The 18,114-nt window shown below is 42.3% G+C and overlaps 1 protein-coding gene across 1 annotated transcript in view; it reads right to left on the reverse strand.

The window, feature by feature from the left end:
- The window catches only part of Sox5 (SRY-box transcription factor 5), a 383,729-nt gene that overhangs the window by 123,145 nt on the left and 242,470 nt on the right, over positions 1-18,114 (reverse strand). The window lies entirely within an intron of this gene.

The raw sequence follows: 18,114 nt of genomic DNA on the forward strand, positions 1-18,114 counted from the left end.
GCTCTGGATGACCAGCAGTACAGGTTTTCTCTCATTTGTCACAGAGAGATCTAAATTAGAGGGGGCCATAATAAATGATACAGGACTCTAGGGATTCACACACTGTGAGGCCAAAGGGGAATTCTATTAGGAGAGGAACATATAAACAAGGCCTCTGTACCTCTGATCATCCAAAATGATATTTATTGAAATGATCTCCAGAAGATGGAAACAAGAGGCTTTTTTTCTTTTTCTTTTTCTGCTGTTTTTGTTTTGTTTTCCTTTTGCTCTGTTTGGTCATTTATTTGTCTCTGGGAGGGTGAGGGGGGCACAGAAATGGGGGAACAGAGGGTGAACGAATGCACCCATGGCCCTCACTGGACACCATGTGGAAAATCAACTTTTCAACTTCTGGGTGGGGACGGGAGGGAAAAACTGGTAGAGAGCGAGGAAAGGGGGGACATAGTCCAAAAAGAGGTACACTCATCATGTGACGTATGGAACTGTCACCCCTCTGTACATCACCTTTATGACAACAATCAAAAAGTCCTTTAAGAAGCAGTGGCTGGTACCAACAAGAACTGAGTTCCTTCTCATAGCCAGAGAATGAGTAGGCCCAGGGCCTCAAATCCAGTCTCTCCCCATTCTTCTCTGGTGTTTGCAAAGCAACTGAATGACTCGGGAACTATACAATCTCCGCGTTCCCTGTCACTTTTGGATCACGTTCTAATTATCTGGTTCCATTCTCATATATGGGCTTCACACCAGCTAGCAAATAAACTATGATGGGAGCTCTGCCTTCTGCGGACTGTGTAAGAAACAAACCTAATGTCGTCATCGTGGAGTAATGCCGAAGTGGTCATTAGCTACGATACCCACACCCATGATTATTCTTTTCAAGTAAATCTATGAAAAGATCTGCTTTGTGAACGTGATTACTGGTTAACATCTGTCACAGGGTATATGGATGAAAATCAAGGAATATATTAAAGATCATATCTGACACAATTCCTCTTCACTAAGCCTGCCACACATTAATTTAGCTATTTAGCAGACATTGAATAGATGCATACCATGTACAAGAAACTAAGCTAGGCACTGAAGTATCATAACTTTTTTTTTAAGTCCTCAAACTCAGTTTCCACCTTCGCAGGAAGCTTCAGTTATAGCAGGGGTTGCTGGGATTTTACAAAGCCAGTGACCTCAACAGACAAAATGATTCCAGATTCATTCAGACAAATCCACACAGCACTTTGCCATACTGTAATTTCCTCGAGTCTTACGAGTTCTTATCATTTCTCATCATCAACAAAACAAAACAACCACCACGTTAAAAAAAAAAATACCTGGGACTGACTCTTCCTTCCAATAAAAGATTATTTCTCGATCAAAACCTGAACTCTGGCCTCATCTTCCAGAGTAAACCTGTGAGCTATTTCCAAGATTTCTGGTTGGGGAAGAGTGTACTGAGGGAAGGAGGTGCAGTAGGAAGGAAGGGGTCAGGGAGGCAGAGGCTGTACGCATGGTAGATCTGCTTCCTGGAGGACTCCAAACTGGGATTCGTTTTTGTTTTTATTTTTTGCACACACACAAAGAGCTTTAAGCCTCTTTCTGTCACAGGGGCAAAGAGGAACTGAGGAGAGCTACAGCAATACACAGGGTCTTAAGGTGAAGACTGAAGGTTTGCCTCATTCCAGTCGGCATTGTGGAACACAGTTAAAGAAAGCCAGGAGACCCTAATGGGGAAAGCACAGAAGCAGCGGATGAACAAACAGGTAGGGGATCAAGGATCTAAAATAAGAGGCCGACATGCTAAGATCAAACGGAATGGGGTTGGCTCTGGTCGAGAAGGGGGAACACAGCACTGTAACACGCTTTTGCTTGTCGCCTTGGCCAGAGAGATGTGGTCATCTATTCTATATTCTTTATATTCCTCCCAACTTATTCCTGGAGTTTTATTTTATACAGCACATCTGCTCCTCTCCGAAGCGCCTCTGGTTGTAAAATGCACCATAAATTTAATAAGAGCACTTTGGCACAAAGGAGAAAAAGATCCTCACATCAAACATAAACCTATCCCTGGTTTCTAAGAGATATTCATAGTTCAGACACGTGAAGAGTTGAGAAAATGACGTCCACAGCCACGCGCCGTAGGCTCACGCCTGTAATCGTATCTCCTTAGGAGGCTGAGATCTGAGGATTGGGGTTCAAACACACCCCATGGCAAGGAAGTCCTAGAGACTCTTCTTTCCAATGAATCGACAGAAAGCCAGACTAGAGGTCTGGCTCAGGTGGTGGAGCACCAGCCTTGAGCATGAAGCCATACACACAGGGGATGTACCCTAATCAAGTTCGCCTCCTCCATCTTATCTTCTCATCCCCTCTTCTTTAAAAAGTTTCAGCAGGTTACATTGATCTGTGTCCATGCGCACACATAACGTACGCTGAACACATTCATCCTGCTCCACCAATCCGTTTTCCTCCCAGCTCAACCACTGTCCCTGTTGTTTGTCCCCACCCCCACCCCAGCCTATTCTAACTGTAACTGGTCATTCACATGTGTACACTGCAAGTTATTCACCGTTTCATCTATTGCTCTCTCCAGCTCTTCCTTTATTTTTATTTGGTCGGGTTGGAGCTTGAACTCAGGGCCTGACTGCTGTCCCTCAGCTCTTCAGCTCAAGGCTGGCGCTCTACCACTTGGGCCACAGCTCCACTTCTGGTTTTCTGGTGGTTCATGGGAGATCAGAGTCTCACAGACTTTCCTGCCCAGGCTGGCTTTGAACCGTGATCCTCAGATCTCAGCCTCCTGAGTAGCTGGGCTGACAGGAGGGAGCCACTAACACTCAGCTGTCTCCCCAACTCTTCATTGCTCAGCAGTTCTAGTAAGTTTCCTTATTCCAAACCTGCTCATCGACACCATGTAGTTGATGTAATTTGTCATTCATTATTCTCTCTCTCCATCCCCAAACAGAAATAGAAAAGGAACCCAGAAATATCAGAAATTGGCTTCACATTTCTGGTATGGACAGATGGGCTTGCCTATCATGTTCTATGACCATTCTGCTTTAATTACTGTATCTTTGTGCTATGTTTTAATAATGTTGTATTACTATTTTCTTTTTGTTATATTGCCTGGAATTTGTTTACTTTTTCATTTATTTTCCCCTATTATGTTTAGAACATAGAATAAATACTTGAATTGGTTATCCTGATACCTTGGTGGACAGTCAAGCTGTGGTTTTCAATTTATTCTAGACCTCAAAGGCTTCGTATTTACTCTTGCAATGCTATTACTCTTGGTAACTTCATTCCTATTGGTAGTTATGTTCAATAAGAACCCTTTTGCTTCCATTGTGTAGAGAAGATTTCCTTGTTTCTCTTGTACAACTGTACAAGTATACTTTATGTAGCAGCTTTGTATAGTAAATTCTCTCAAATAAAACTTTGCTAACATAATCTTAATGTTATAATAATGTTAATATTATTATTATAAGCTGCAATTCATTCAGAGGCTTTTTTTAAATTAAATATGGCTATTCTAAATGTTTACCTTATTTGAGGATTGTGGTTCAAAGCCAGCCAGTGAGAAAGTTAAGTTGGAGAGACTCTTATCTCCAATGAACCACCAAAAGGCTGGAAGTGGAGCTGTGGCTCAAGTGGTAGAGCGTTAGCCTTGAGTTCTAAAGCTTAGGAACAGCCCCTGGGTCCTGAGTTCGAGCCCCCTGACCAGTAACGTACAAAAGAGTAGCACCATTTAAATCAGAGCAGGATCCTACCGATTACCTGGCATACTGAAGGTATGGGGCTTCTGAGGACATTGGTCTCTTGTGGCCGAGTGAGTGGCTCCCAATCCCTCATTTCTGTAGAGGGCATGCTCAGATGGGACCCACATTCCAGCACAGAAGGAAATGTGAGGGAAGGGGAGGAGGTGGAAGGAAAGAAAAGGAAGAAAAGAGGAGGAGGAGAATTGAAGGAATGACCCGGAACCTACGGCTGACTTTATCATGGCAGCAAGGTTTCTATCGCGCACCACAAGACAGCGTGCAACATGCTATTAACACTCACAAGAAACACTAAAATAAACGCAGTCCCAAGTGAGTGGTTAATCCATGCCTTCAACAACTACAAGCAGCCTCCTCAGACACTAGTCCCTCCTCATTGGTGCATTATTACTTGTGGATTAGGCCACTTGCACGCTCTTTCCCATTCAATAAAGTTTATGCTGCTGCGGGGTGGTTCACGAACCCGCACAGGGGACAGAAAAGTCGGGCTGAGACACTTCAAAACCAAGCGTTAAATGGCTTGGGGGAGGTGCCTTGTGGGAGAAAAGAGACGGCTTGGTTGAGCCTCACTCAGCCAGGAGTTTGAGTGCTGCTGGGGTTGACGTTCAATATGAATGAATGGATGATAAATATTAAACCAAGTGCTTTTCCACGGAAGCACACGTGAACCAAGATAGGGAAGGATGGGTGGATGGATGGAGCTGTTGAGGAACAGGCTCAGATGAAATTAAGTGTATTTCCCCTAGGAGCAATAGTTTAGAAGTGACCAATCCCCTGCCCGCGACAGCTGTGTGAATATAACTTGGGTGAATCATGAGCATTGGCTAGTATTACTATATCTTTGCTAATATTCAGCTCGCTGCTGCTACAATTCAGCCACCATTCAGAAGGGAGGGAATACAGTAGATCAAAACACTACAGTATTTTCTGGACAAATTCTAAGCCTACTTGCTTATAGGGTTAGTAATTCATTCTGTGTATCAGCTTGTTTTGAGTATTTCCAGTACCGGATCGCTACGAAACTCATTTATTTTTCCTTCGCTTAGTGTATAAAATTTCCTTTAAACTCCTAATTAAGGTTTAAAAATGTGTGACATTTTTAATTAAGTTTCAATAAACTACTTTTGTCACAAATTTTGGTCTTTTTATTGGGGGCATGTTATTAACAAGTTAGAATAAATTGTAATTAATTTACAAGGCTCCTTTCTACATTTTGAAACTTTAAAATAGAAGGCCTTAACACTTTCATATTACCACATCGCTCTCCAGTAGCCCTGCCCTCCAAAACCTCGTGACCCCCACATGAGCTGTTCCATCACACTAAAAAAGAAAGTATGAACACCTAGCAAGTGCTCAGCAGTTAGTGCCTCACAGGAATGATTGTGACACTCTTCAGTTGCTCTGTGAAGTTGTTAAGTAGAAGCTTACTGTTATTCATTTGCCTCCCAGTTCAACGGCTCCATTTATTGTTGCCTAATTCCATGAATATTGTTTGGCAGGAGGAGAGGTTTTGGGAAACTCAGGATTAAAAGATGGATTCATATTGAGGCTTCATCACCAGGGGCTCTGAGTCGGTTGGGGACAAACGAACAGTTAAAAAAAAAAACAACCCTGTCATTAATTCCCAGAGATAATTTGCCATCATTCATTCACAGATAGCATTCATGTGTACAATTCTTCTCATGGAGAGCAGTCTCGTGAGAGTACACAGGTGATATGAAGACACCAGATCAATGTAGAGCAGAGGTAGCTAGGTGACGAGATTGTGTGTGTATGCAGGAGAGAAAGACAGAGAGAGAGACAGACAGACACAGACAGACAGACAGACAGGCAGACAGAGAGACAGGCAGACAGAGAGACAGAGAGGTGGAGACATCAACAAATACAGAGTGGGTAAGGAAAGGTTGGAAGCAAAGGTACTGAGCCACTCTATCCCCAGTGGTATCAAGCAACTAAAAACCACAGGGGAAAGGGGCCATTCTCAGGCTCACACTGGGCCAGAGGGGAGCTGACGGAAGAGCTCTTTACAGGGTTGAGATTGGAGAGCATTCGCTGGGGAGAATGAATTTTGTAAGCTAGGGAGGGCTGGGCTGGAAAGAACACAAGATAGAGCAGAGGATGGAAGACTGAGCAGAGAGGTCAGATCTGACTCAGAGTAAAGAAAAACACAATTACCACATCACAAAAAACAAACAAACAAGGGAAACTGGGCTGGGCAGGTGGCTCAGTGGCAGAGTGCTCGCCTTGCATGCATGAGGCCCTTGGTTCGATTCCTCAGCACCACATAAGCAGAAAAAGTCGGAAGTGGCGCTGTGGCTCAAGTGGTAGAGCACTAGCCTTGAGCAGAAGAGCTGAGGGACAGCGCCCAGGCCCTGAGTTCAAGACCCACAACTGACAACAACAACAACAAAAAAGAAAGCTTAAGACTGAGGGAGGAAATTGACAGAGGATTTTTAGAGACACAAAATGGACTTGTTAGCTAGAGGAATTGACAACATCATTACAGCTGAGAGAGGAAATTGTGTGTGTGTGTGTGTGTGTGTGTGTGTGTGTATGCACGCGCACGCTGCTCCTGGAGCTTGAACTCAGGGCCTGGGAAATGTCCCTTAATTATTTTTTTCTCAAGACTAACCCTTGAAGTCACAGCTCCACTTCTGCTTTATGGGTATCTGACTGGAGATGAGAGTCTCAAGGACTTTCCTGCCCAGGCCTGTTTCCAATGGTGATCCTCAGATCTCAGCTATCTGAGTAGCTGGGATGACAGGTGTGGGAAGAGACCATACGCTGAGCACTGGTGGCTCACGCCTATCATCCCAGCTACTCAGGAGGCTGAGATCCGAGGGTCCCAGTTCAAAGCCAGCTCGGGCAGGAAAGTCCGTGAGCCTCTTACCTCCAATGAACCACTCAGAAAACCGGAAGTGGCGCTGTGACTCAAGTGGTAGAGCGCCAGCCTTGAGCTGAGGGATAGCGCCCAGACCCTGAGTTCAAGCCCCACGACCACCCCAAACCAACCAACCAAACAAAAAAAGATGTCCTGGGCTCATAAATTGTTCTGTTGAACTGAAACTGCTCTGAAAGTCCTTAAAAAAAGAAAACAACAACAACAACATAAAACCCAGAGAGCTCGGAGAAGCTTCAGGCTCTCACGAGCAGGTTCTGGACAGGGCCGAGCAGGTGTAAGAGGGCGAGAGGAAGGCATTTCTTCTGGGAGATGTGTTCACAGCGTGTACCAAATAATAGCAGTGAGTAGCTGCATGGCTGAAATCGGTCCAATGGCAAATAGACGGAAAGGTCTGAAAGTTTGCAAATTCTCCCCTGGAGTTGTGCGAAAGGAATGCGTGTCATCTTTAGGGATAAGTCCACCTATGACTGGAATTTTGTCACCTTCAATCGGGGCTGGCAACGGCTGAAGCCAGGACGGCCCTGTACAACCGTTTCTGGGAAGACGAAGGATATAATAGTCAAATGAGATGCCGACAGGGGTTCAGGTAAACGCTGTCTAATGATTCAAACTGGAATCAGCAGAAGAACAGAGCTGATTTTCCCTGTCAGCCACAACAGACCTGTGGGATCGTCAATGAACCACTCATAGTTTGTCATTTTTTTTACTTCATCAACAAGAAAGTTGATTTTTGTCACTCTCCCTCCCTGTGACTGTCTTTTAGAGAAACAAAAATCATTAAAAATTAAGCAGTGTCTCCTGCACTTAGTCTACTAGGAAGATTAAAGAAAAATTTCAGAAGGGCTACAGGAAGATTTAAAAAAAAAAAAAGGCTAAATTCACAATTGCTGCCTCTCCTTCTTACCAAAAGTCACCCCTAAATTGATCTGATGTGAGACAAAGAACAGGTAGCCACGTTCTTCGAGAACAAAAATGAACAGCCATGTGGATTTTTTTTTTTTTTTTTTTTTACATAGTACACTTCTTCGGCAAAAAGCCACGGAACTTTTTATTTTTTAATTTTTTTTTTTTTATTTTTTAAATTGTTTCCAAGGATAAAAGTGACTATGCCAAGCAAGGCAGCTTCAAAACAGGCCTCAAAAATACTAATAGAAAGACAGATGGTTCTACTAAGAGCTCGGCTGCCAAGATGAAGAAAAAAAAAAAAAAGATAGTAAGGGGGGGAGAGAGAAAGAAAGAGAGAGAGTGATGTTATTGAAACTGACTGCAAAGTTATCTGATGACTACAAATACTTTTTGTCCCGTGGCAAGTGTTAACGTTCCCTCCGGGGCTGACACAGCCCAATTGGTAGCTCCCACACATCCCCGTCCCCCGTGCCTTCAAACCTGCCAGTGCCAAGCCCTGCGGAGCAGCGCATGCATGCTCTTCCTGCTCACCGTGTGCACTACAGAAGCAAATACTGCACTGAAGCAGGAAAGTAGCTCTCTCTCTCTCTCTTTCTCTCTCTGCCTTTTCTTTTTCAAAACTGCCTATCAGGTTTTCTTTTTTCCCATTCCCTTTTTTCCCCCTCCTCTTCTCTGTCACGAATGAGCCCCTGGATGCTCCGAGTTTAGGCCTCAGGAGCTGGATTTGTATGAGGAAAGCATGGAGCGGGGTGATAGAGACGCAGAGAGTTTGTGAGCCTGGAGATGTTACCAGGCCAGGGCGATTTCCCGGCCAGACGGGGATTACCCAGCCTCCTCCACGTCTCGTCTGGAGCAACTGTCATTTCTTATTAACCGGCTCGCCCCTGCATCTAACAGGGAGAGCGATGGTACATGGCTGCCTCATTTCACTACTGCGGCTTCCGTGTCTGCGATGTGTTTATTGTTGGCAGCGATCCTAGGCTACGGCCAAGTTCAACTGGTGTAGGGAAGCCTTCTGTTACTGGAAGGAGAGGAAATTTCGTTCTTGAGGCTAGGCAGGTTTGACTGACCAATTCTTCTTATCTCAGAACAGACTGTATTTTCTTTTTTCTTTTTGGGTCCGGTCATGGGGCCTGAACTCTGGGCCTGGGCACTGTCCCTCAGCTCTTCAGCTCAAGGCTAGCGCTCTACCACTTGAGCCACAGCGCCACTTCTGGCTTTTTTTGCTTATGTGGTGCTGAGGAATCGAACCCAGGGCCTCAGGCATGCAAGGCAAGCGCTCTACCACTGAGCCATCTTCCCAGCCCCTAGACTGTATTTTCAAAACCAGAGGGTGACATCCTTGAAAAGGAACCTCTGAATAGGCCTTCAATTAAGGTCAGCATGGAAGCAAAACGATGAGTATTGTCATAAAGAGGAGACGTTTCCATCATAAGTGTTGTCTCATGACTCCAGGAAAAATCTCGACATTAAAAATGGATAATCAGGGCTGGGCAGGTGGCTCAGTGGTAGAGTGCTGGCCTAGCAGGCATGAGGCCCTGGGTCACACCACAGACACAGAAAAAGCCGGAAGTGGCACTGTGGCTCTAACTGGTAGAGCGCTAGCCTTGAGCAAAAATAAGCCCAGGGACAGCGCCCAGGCCCTGAGTTCAAGGCCCAGGACAGACAATTTTTTTTAAGTATCTAGAAATTATTAAATGAGGGTACGGTAAGCTGGGTGATTGCTGAGTGTGGAATTTGGAGAGTATAAGGAAAACAGTGTAGGGCTGAAGGCACAGCTAATTAGTACAGTACTTTCCTAGCGTGCCCTAGGTTTGATCTACAGTAAGATATGCACATACACATAAAGCATACACATAGAAACAAAAGAGAGTCTGGATACACTGTGAAAAGAATGAAAACTATTGAGTTGTACATGCTAAAATGTATGTTCGTATACATAAACTCTGTTCAAACTCAAAGAAACCTGAAGTCTCCTCTCTCTCTTGCACACACACACACACACACACACACACACACACACACACACACACACACACACACCGCTGCCTGATGCAAGATTGAGCATGCTTTGAAATGGTTATGTTTTATGCTAGTACAACAATGTTTTGTACTTTCATAAAGTATTTGCATATATATATATATATATTAGTTCATTAATTCTTTATCCAGCCTCTTGAAATTAGTAACTAAGGGGCTGCTATTGCCAATCTTATCCATACGAAGAATTGACAGAGAAAGATTCTGGGAATTCCGTATGATCCCCTAGTTAATCAGCTCTAACAGGTTATGAAACAAACTGTTCTAACAACTTTCTGAAATCAAAATATGAATTTACAGACAGTACAGAAACAAAATTAACTCCTACTTTTTTTTCTCACTACAATGAAGGATCACATTTAAATGATCGTCAAAATATAAAATCCTGTTTTTTAAACCATTTTTATACCAAGATTGGCATTTTGATTGTATATTCTGTTTTGCTTTATGTTTTCTGCACAAAATACGTTGCCATTTCTCTCTGTGCATATATGTTTCTTTAATAATCTGATTACCAAACAGTTAAGCAAAGATCTAACAAAACCATCTTGTCCGGAGCATAGCACTGAAGGATTTAAAATAGGAAATGCTATCTTACGCCATTTGCTAACTATCTTGGGTTGCTTTCAGCTTCTGCCCAGTCAGTGGACAATAGGAAGACAGCTCTTTGAAACTTGAGGAAGAAGCATCAGGAATGGAATGGAAGTTTTTCACTTCAACACAGAATTTTCACAGGTTACGTATTAGTAACATCTACTTCAAGCTCCTCCCAAATTTTGACCATTTCTGTTCGTTTCTAAGGCTATTTTCCTTCCATGCCAAAAGGATCGGATTATAACATGATTTCACATTGTCTCTCTCCTGCTATGTTGCTTTACTGGTTGCCAACAGATTTTTAAATTCCTTCTGGTCAAGAGATCTATTCTTCCACCAATGGTATAACACGATTGTAACTGGTGTAGCTGAAAACTTCAACAATCAAGAAAAGGAAGCAGACAAAAGGTAAGAAATGAGAACATCCAATACAGAAGGAATTCTGAGAAGTCAATAGTAAACACAAAACAAGTAAAAAAAAAAAAAAGCCAATCTGAAAAGTGGGCAAGAAACAAAATAAAGGAATCAACATTTCTCCTGTGTCGATGCAAGAACAGGCAACAGGTGTATGAAAAAGAGTAGCATATATGAAAGCATCCTGAGACGTCATATCACACCTGTTGGTTATTAGGCCCAAGATAAGAGGTAACAGAGGCTGGTGAGGGCGTGGAGGAGAGAAACCTTGTATGCTGTGGGTGAAAATGTACCTTAGGGCGGCCGTTATGGACAACAGTGTGGAAGAGGGTCTTAAAATATCGAAAACACGGCTACTAAGCAACAGGGCAACCTTTCTGCTGGGCACGTACAGGAAGACAATGAACTCAACATCTTATACAAATAGTCGTATTCCACCCATGCGCACTGCAAAATCACCTGCAGGGCCAAAGTGTGGGAACAATGCGGGTATCCACTGCTGGGTAAATGGACATATGTACATGCGTACGTATGTAGACATGTATGCATACACGCCAATACATGTACCTATGTACACACATCAATTTATATATATGCTTCGCCTATACGCATTTATACACATCTATACACACATACACATATTCTATACCCACACATATATATTTATATTATTATATGTATATATTCTATATACATACATATATATTTATTCCAAGAAATATAATTCAATTTTAAGGGGGAAAAATCCCTGAGATCCTACCATTCTTATCATTATAGATGAAACTGGAAGCCATTAGCTTACCTGAGATGAGCCAGATGCAGAACAGAAAAAGCATTGCATGATCTCACTTAACATAAGCAGGTTCCAACCAAAGTAGAATATGCAGAAATAGAACATGGGGTAGGGGGCTAACATGGTCACTGATGGGTGGACCAAAGAGAACAAGATGGAAACGTGTAGCATGAGGTCCACTGTGCACCGCGAAGACTGTAATGAATCTATTTTATTGTATGCTGGGTATTGTTAAGATCATAGTGTCCGTATGTTTACTACACACACACACACACACACACACACACACACACACACGATGAAATTAACTATGCAGATTGATAGGATAGGTATGTTAACATCCTTGAGTATGAAAATATACTTCATATTGAATGCTTTAAATATAGACAGAATTAATGAATGGACTTTCTTGCCCATGCTCCCAATGCAGAAAGCACTTCACCTGACTTAGTCTTGAGCCTCGCTGCTTTTATGGCCATCGGAACTCTCCAGGGACCACCCGCCTGTTTGCCAGTGCATGGGGTGGGCACTCTGCGCCCACTTCTTTGGAGTTTCCAACAATATTGCGGTGAGGACAGCAACTGCCATTGGCAAAATTGGAAGAGGAGCGGAGGAAGCCTCAGGCAGGTGAGGGGACCAACTTCTCAGACTTCTAGAAAAATCCCACCCAGATGGCTGGGGAGATGGGAAAGGCTTAAGACAACTACTGCGGTTAACAGTGTTTCCTTCTTTGGTTTATGTGTGGTCTGCGGGCCGGGTGGTCACTAGGTTAGGCTGAAGTGACCCGTGTCTGTCTTCAGGGTCAGCTGTTTTGAAGATCAAGGCACAGCCAAGCATACTAGCTGATGTCATCAGTACCTGCACAGGGCAGTGTATCGAAGGTGGCTGGTCTGGATATGAAAATATGTACTTAGCCTTAAAAAAAAAGTCGATGCAGTTTCTTCTTGTAATAGCTCAGAGCTTACTAAATATTCTAGTTATTCAATGGGTCTTAGGTTTGATTTCATCTTTATTTACAATTGGTGATATATTTTTTTTTTCCTTAAAGTGATGTCTTGAACCCTGGCAAATTACTGGTTGGACCCATTCACTGACACACACACACACACACACACACACACACACACACACACACTGTTTACTTTCCCCAAGTCCCAGATCTGATGGTGATGCTAAAAGGTTTTGTGTATTTTATTCGGTAGAGAAATAATCTCCATATACAGAGAGAATTCTGAGGGGCTTTTCAAGAAATAACCTAAGACCTGATGTTGCATGTTATTTATGAGGAAGATGCACACTGTGGTTACTCGTAAGGAATGGATGTAAACGTAAAAACCACTTAGAAAATAAGTCCAATGGGAAGAGCTGGATGGTGCTGAATACATTTAAAATTCAGGCTATGTCACTTACCAGCAAGATCTAAAGAAAGTACAGAAATGCATGAAATCCAGAGCCTTATTTACAGACATGACCTTTCAAATGCCTCTCTCAAAAAAACCTAAAAAGCCTCACAAAAAAATTAAAAATAAACTCTTTTGATGAAAATTCAAGTAAATAGCTACTCCCTTAAATTTGGGGCACAACAAGATGTGATTCTAACCTCATAAATGTGTGTGTGTGTGTGTTTGCGTGCATTCGTGCTAAGGAACAAACTCAGGACCTCACACTCTCACTTCTCTGCTCAGGGCTGACACTGTACTACTTGAGCCATAACTGCGTTTCCAGCATTTTGTTGTTGCTGTTGTTGCTATTTGATTGGAGTTCAATGTCTCATAAACTTCACTGCCCCAGCTGGCTTCAAGCTGCGACCCTCAGATCTCAGACTCCCAATTAGCTAGGATGACAGGTGTCAGCCACCCAAGTCCAGCAAGCTCTTATGTCTTCAATTCAATTTTTCCCAGGATCATTCAGTGTTTTCAGTTAGGAGATGCTGGTTCATGTGACCCGCTCATAACCCAGAGTTCACCGGGTTAGTAATGAAATATTGCTTATCCGTAGTAAAAGAAGACATTAAGCCAGGTGCAGGCGGCTCATGCCTGTCATCCTGGCTACTCAGGAGGCCGAGATCTGAGGATTGTGGATCAAAAGCCAGCCCAGGCAGGAAAGTCTGTGAGACTCTTATCTCCAATAAACCACCAGAAAACCAGAAGTGGCGCTGTGGCTCAAGTTGGTAGAGCTGTCACCTTGAGCTGAAGAGCTCAGGGACAGCGCCCAGGCCCAGAGTTCAAGCCCCACAACTCCCCCGCCTCCTCCCACCCCCCCAAAAAGAAGTCTTTAAAGCAGAATTCCTACAAACAGACTAAAAGTATCCTCTCACGCAGCCATGTTAGAAAACAGCACCCAGTTTTCTTGCTCCCTTCCATGGCAAGTAAGAAATCGTGTTCTTTGGTGGTACAGTCTCTGACTGTACTCAGTGCACGGCAGTGCGTCCTGGACGAGTGTCCAAATCAGCAAACTACGCACTAGGACACTTGTCACTGCAAAGAAAATGCATGAGATTGCTAGAAAGAGCATTGGTCAATGCGATCTGAGCTGAACCTCTGGGGATACTGTTCTCCATTGGACAGCCCTGAGAGCAGGGTCACTTAGGTAATCCACAGGCTTTTGAGTGTTTCAGGCAGCAACACACACCGTTCGTGGAATGGTCAAGTGCTTCACCTTATTTGCGATGATGACAACGGAGGAGGAGGGCCTGTCTTTCTGTGTTGTTAGGCCGTGCTGATGGTTTCTAGCATGCAGCATATGATTTGCCTTCACGTAATAATCTTTAAGTAGAGAGGGGCTGCTGTAATATGGTGGGTCCCCAGACTGCTTTCTTGACTGAAAAACAAATTTTTCCAGCCCTCAAAATTGGGACAATTCTAATTTATCTAGATGTTGTAGGGAAGGCCACGGAAACATCCCTGACTGCGGGAATTCTCTCTGTCTGCCCTGCCCCAGAAATGTTCTGATTGCTGCTAATGGTCATCACACTTTCATTTCTCTCGCTTCATTGCGTGGTGTGTTGGCATTTTCAGATCTACCTTTCCTTATTTAAACTCAGTGAACTCCTTGTTTAAACACACGGCGTGTGTGACGCATGCCTAGTGTGCGTCGTATGTGTGAGGCCGTGGTCTGATGGGGGGTTCTTCAAAGCCCCGCCACGGGAGGTCTCAAGTAGTGTAATTCCTCAGGAAGGCAAAAATCAGAGTGTAGCTAAATAAAACAAGTGTGGAGTCAAGGGAAAGGAGCGCATGAATGAAGAGGGGAGGGGCGTGTGTGTGTGTGTGTGTGTGTGTGTGTAAATGTAGTCACACACCCAACCTACAACAAAGAGGGGAGGAGGTGGGTACAGGAGGGATGGGTGAGAATTTTGGAAGGGGTGACATGGATCACGATGCATTATATTCATAAACTACTTTGTCCAATGACAGCTCCTTGGTGGTACTACTACTTAAAGATAACAGTAATAAAATCATAGTCATTTACAAACTGAACACACACAAAAAGAAGATGAGAAAAGAAAAACCAAACCCAACCAACACACACACACACACACACACACACACACACACACACACACACACACACACACACACTAGCCTATCCTAGCCCAACGAGACAAGATGATTTTATCACCACCAATGTAGAGACAATGCAACTGGGTTAAACCTACGTCTGTACAGATAGCAAGTGTCAGACCTTCAACCCACTTCCAAGCAGCCTACCTACGGACAATTGTTCACTGGAGTGTTTTCTGTCACTTTGAACAAAGAATCTGAAATCTATACAGCAAATAGTCTTGTTTGTGAAAAAGAAATGCATTATAACTATTATTAAAAGAGACAACAATTAACACATATAACTTATAAAGGGAAAAAGATGCATAACAACATGAGGCCTGATTAAAATGAGAAAATCAAGTCATTTGCAATACACAGAAAGGGGACTCATCTCACAAAATGAAAGACAGAGGCCAACAGAGAGGGTATTTAAGAATGTCCCATTGCATTTTGCTTGTGAGATACAATTGATTCCTGATGACAAAAAGTTCTAAAGGATGGAAAAAGTTATATCACACCAATATTAATCAAAAAATGTTCACCTCAAAGATCCTGCAGTGGCTATACTGATGTCAGACAAAGTAGGCTTTAATGCACAAAGGGTAATCATGGGAAGTGAGCATCCAGAACTAACATGACGAGTTCCAGTTTAACAAGAAAGTACAATAATTCTTAAGCTATATGTAGCTAATAAAATAGTCTCACAATTTATGAGGCAAAAACTGAGTGCATTAGAAGAAGCAATTATCGGCCCCAACATGAGGGGACATTTTCGTACAACTTTCTTAATTGCTCATAGCAGATTAGGCAATCTGGACAACATAATTATCGATTTTAATCGTATGGACATAGGTAGAATTCCAAATGGAATAATTGCAAAAAAATAAACACACTGCAAGACCTGAGAACCTTTGTAAAAATTATTTACATGCTCAACGATAAGCATTTCCACATGCTAAACTATAAAGCAAGATTCCAGAGACTTAGTGTTATGCAAAACGATAATATGAAAATGTGATTTTTTTAGGCAGAAGGAAAAATGCTCCTATTAAGAAATGGATTCCAAAAGCAACAATTTCACTTATGGCGTGAGTGATTTTTCTCTTTCACTTCAGGTCGGTGAGGTACATTTTAAAAGAAGATGAAACATTTACCTAGGAATTGAGTCTGTATTTCCTTTAGAAATACAATTTGATTACTGAAATAGGATCTGTATTTTTTCAGTGTGCTTTGCCATTGACAAGTGGAATCATTAAAATCTCTGTGTTTGCTCTAATTAATGTGTGGGTGGCTGGCAGAAATTAGAGGTTATTTAATATTATGGAGTGGTTAGCATTTCAAAACCTGTACAGTTTGAGGATTGCATTATTGGAGAAAGCAATCAAGAAGAATAAATTCAAAACCCCCATGTTATTTTTTTTTAAATCAACATCACAGACAAAGCATAAAAACTTTGCACACAACATTTTGAGCTGTTCGTACAAAATCTTCTTCCCTGAAACAAGAAAGGTTTCTGCCTTTGAAAAAACTGGGAACAGATAATGTCTATATAAAAATATTTTGCAAATTTTATTTCCAAAAAATAAAAGTGATAAGGTACTAACTGCTAATAAGATGGCAGTTGACTTAAATCTTGGAACATAAAGATCATCTAACTTCGTGTGGATTTGAAGGAAATTGAAATCTTTAAAATTTTCACTCTGGATACTTTTGACTGATCTCGACTAGGAAGGGAAGCAGGTACAAGTACCAATATTTTTATGTGATCGAGATATATTGTGTTCATAAACTGCCCTCTTAAATGGCAACGCTTGTACAACTACTTAAAGATAGTCATAAAAGGAAAAAAAAACACATTTAAGCACCGATGGTCATGTGAAATGACAGCCCTTTGCTATGACATTTATTTGAAATAAAAACCTAAAAAAAAAAGGGAACACGAGAGCCATATTGATATCTGCCTGACATAGTTGATAATCGGCTTTTTAAACCAACCCTCGCGGCAAAGCGTTTACACAAGTTTATGAAGGAAGTAAGAGCTCCAGTGTGACACGCAAGTAATTAAGGGAACTAAGCCCAAGCGGTGGTGTAAATTTCAGTGTTAAACATATTTCTAATTATAGAGGAGGGAGATGTACAGTTAAGGTTTTTTTCAGCATTCTGGTTATTTCTGCCTGAGCTGGAGTATTCACAGGCGATTGGGCCCACCCCTTCAGTACATTTCAGTTTAACATTTCACGTTAAAAATAAAATGAAATATAGCAGAACCTCCTGATAGAAAACCTTTGTAAAGAAAAAGACTTCCATCCGCGTGGCTCGAGCTGTAGAGCCAACCTCGAGAGCTCAGGGTCCTGAGTTCAGAACCTCACACTGCTCACCACAAAACAGGTTGTCACCGTAAATCATGAATTATCTGAGTACACAATGTCAATGTGTCGCTCACCCATCATTCATCGTTGGAAATGACAAGCTTTCATTGATGGATCTACACTCAAATTCCCATTATTGACTAAATCTCAGGGAGTCTGCAAAATCGGATCGTGATCTTAATCTGTAAATGGTTCACTCGCAAGAATGCCATGAGGCTAAAAATAAACAAATCGTATTTCAGCGTGTGCATTCATCCTATTTCAAAACGCAAGCAATACAGCATTTCCATTTTATTAGCCCCTGGAATTTGCTCCACTGGATGACAGTTTCTCTTCTTAAGTCTTCCTCTCCACGAACCCTAATGCTTCATGGGTTGGTAAGTTCCTTTCAACACTTAAGTTTGAGTAGGAGAGAAAAAGGAGGGAAAAAAACATTAAAAAAAACTTTTCCAACAACTATGTAGAGTTAAAAAATGCTGAAGTTGAGAAAAGAGATTAGGAGAAATGGGTCTGGAGCCTGGAACAAAAGAAGAGGGAGATGTGGAGAGAAATAAATACGTGGCCGAGGATGTAAGTAGTGTAGACAAGAAAAAAACCCCTAAAGCGAATGCATTTCTGCCACTTCCTAATTTCAGTATTATGCTAAATGTACAATCAAGATTTCCAGGTTTATCTTTTTTTTAAAAAAAAAAACAACACTAGAAATGTACTCTACACTTTGTCCTATTTCTAAACCACTATAGGTATTGAACAGCAATTTACATGTGATTTGCATTTTTTTTTGTACTCG

This window comes from Dipodomys spectabilis, unplaced genomic scaffold (assembly GCF_019054845.1).
Source record: "Dipodomys spectabilis isolate Male_0828 unplaced genomic scaffold, ASM1905484v1 ptg000252l, whole genome shotgun sequence".
NCBI classification, from domain to species: domain Eukaryota; kingdom Metazoa; phylum Chordata; class Mammalia; order Rodentia; family Heteromyidae; genus Dipodomys; species Dipodomys spectabilis.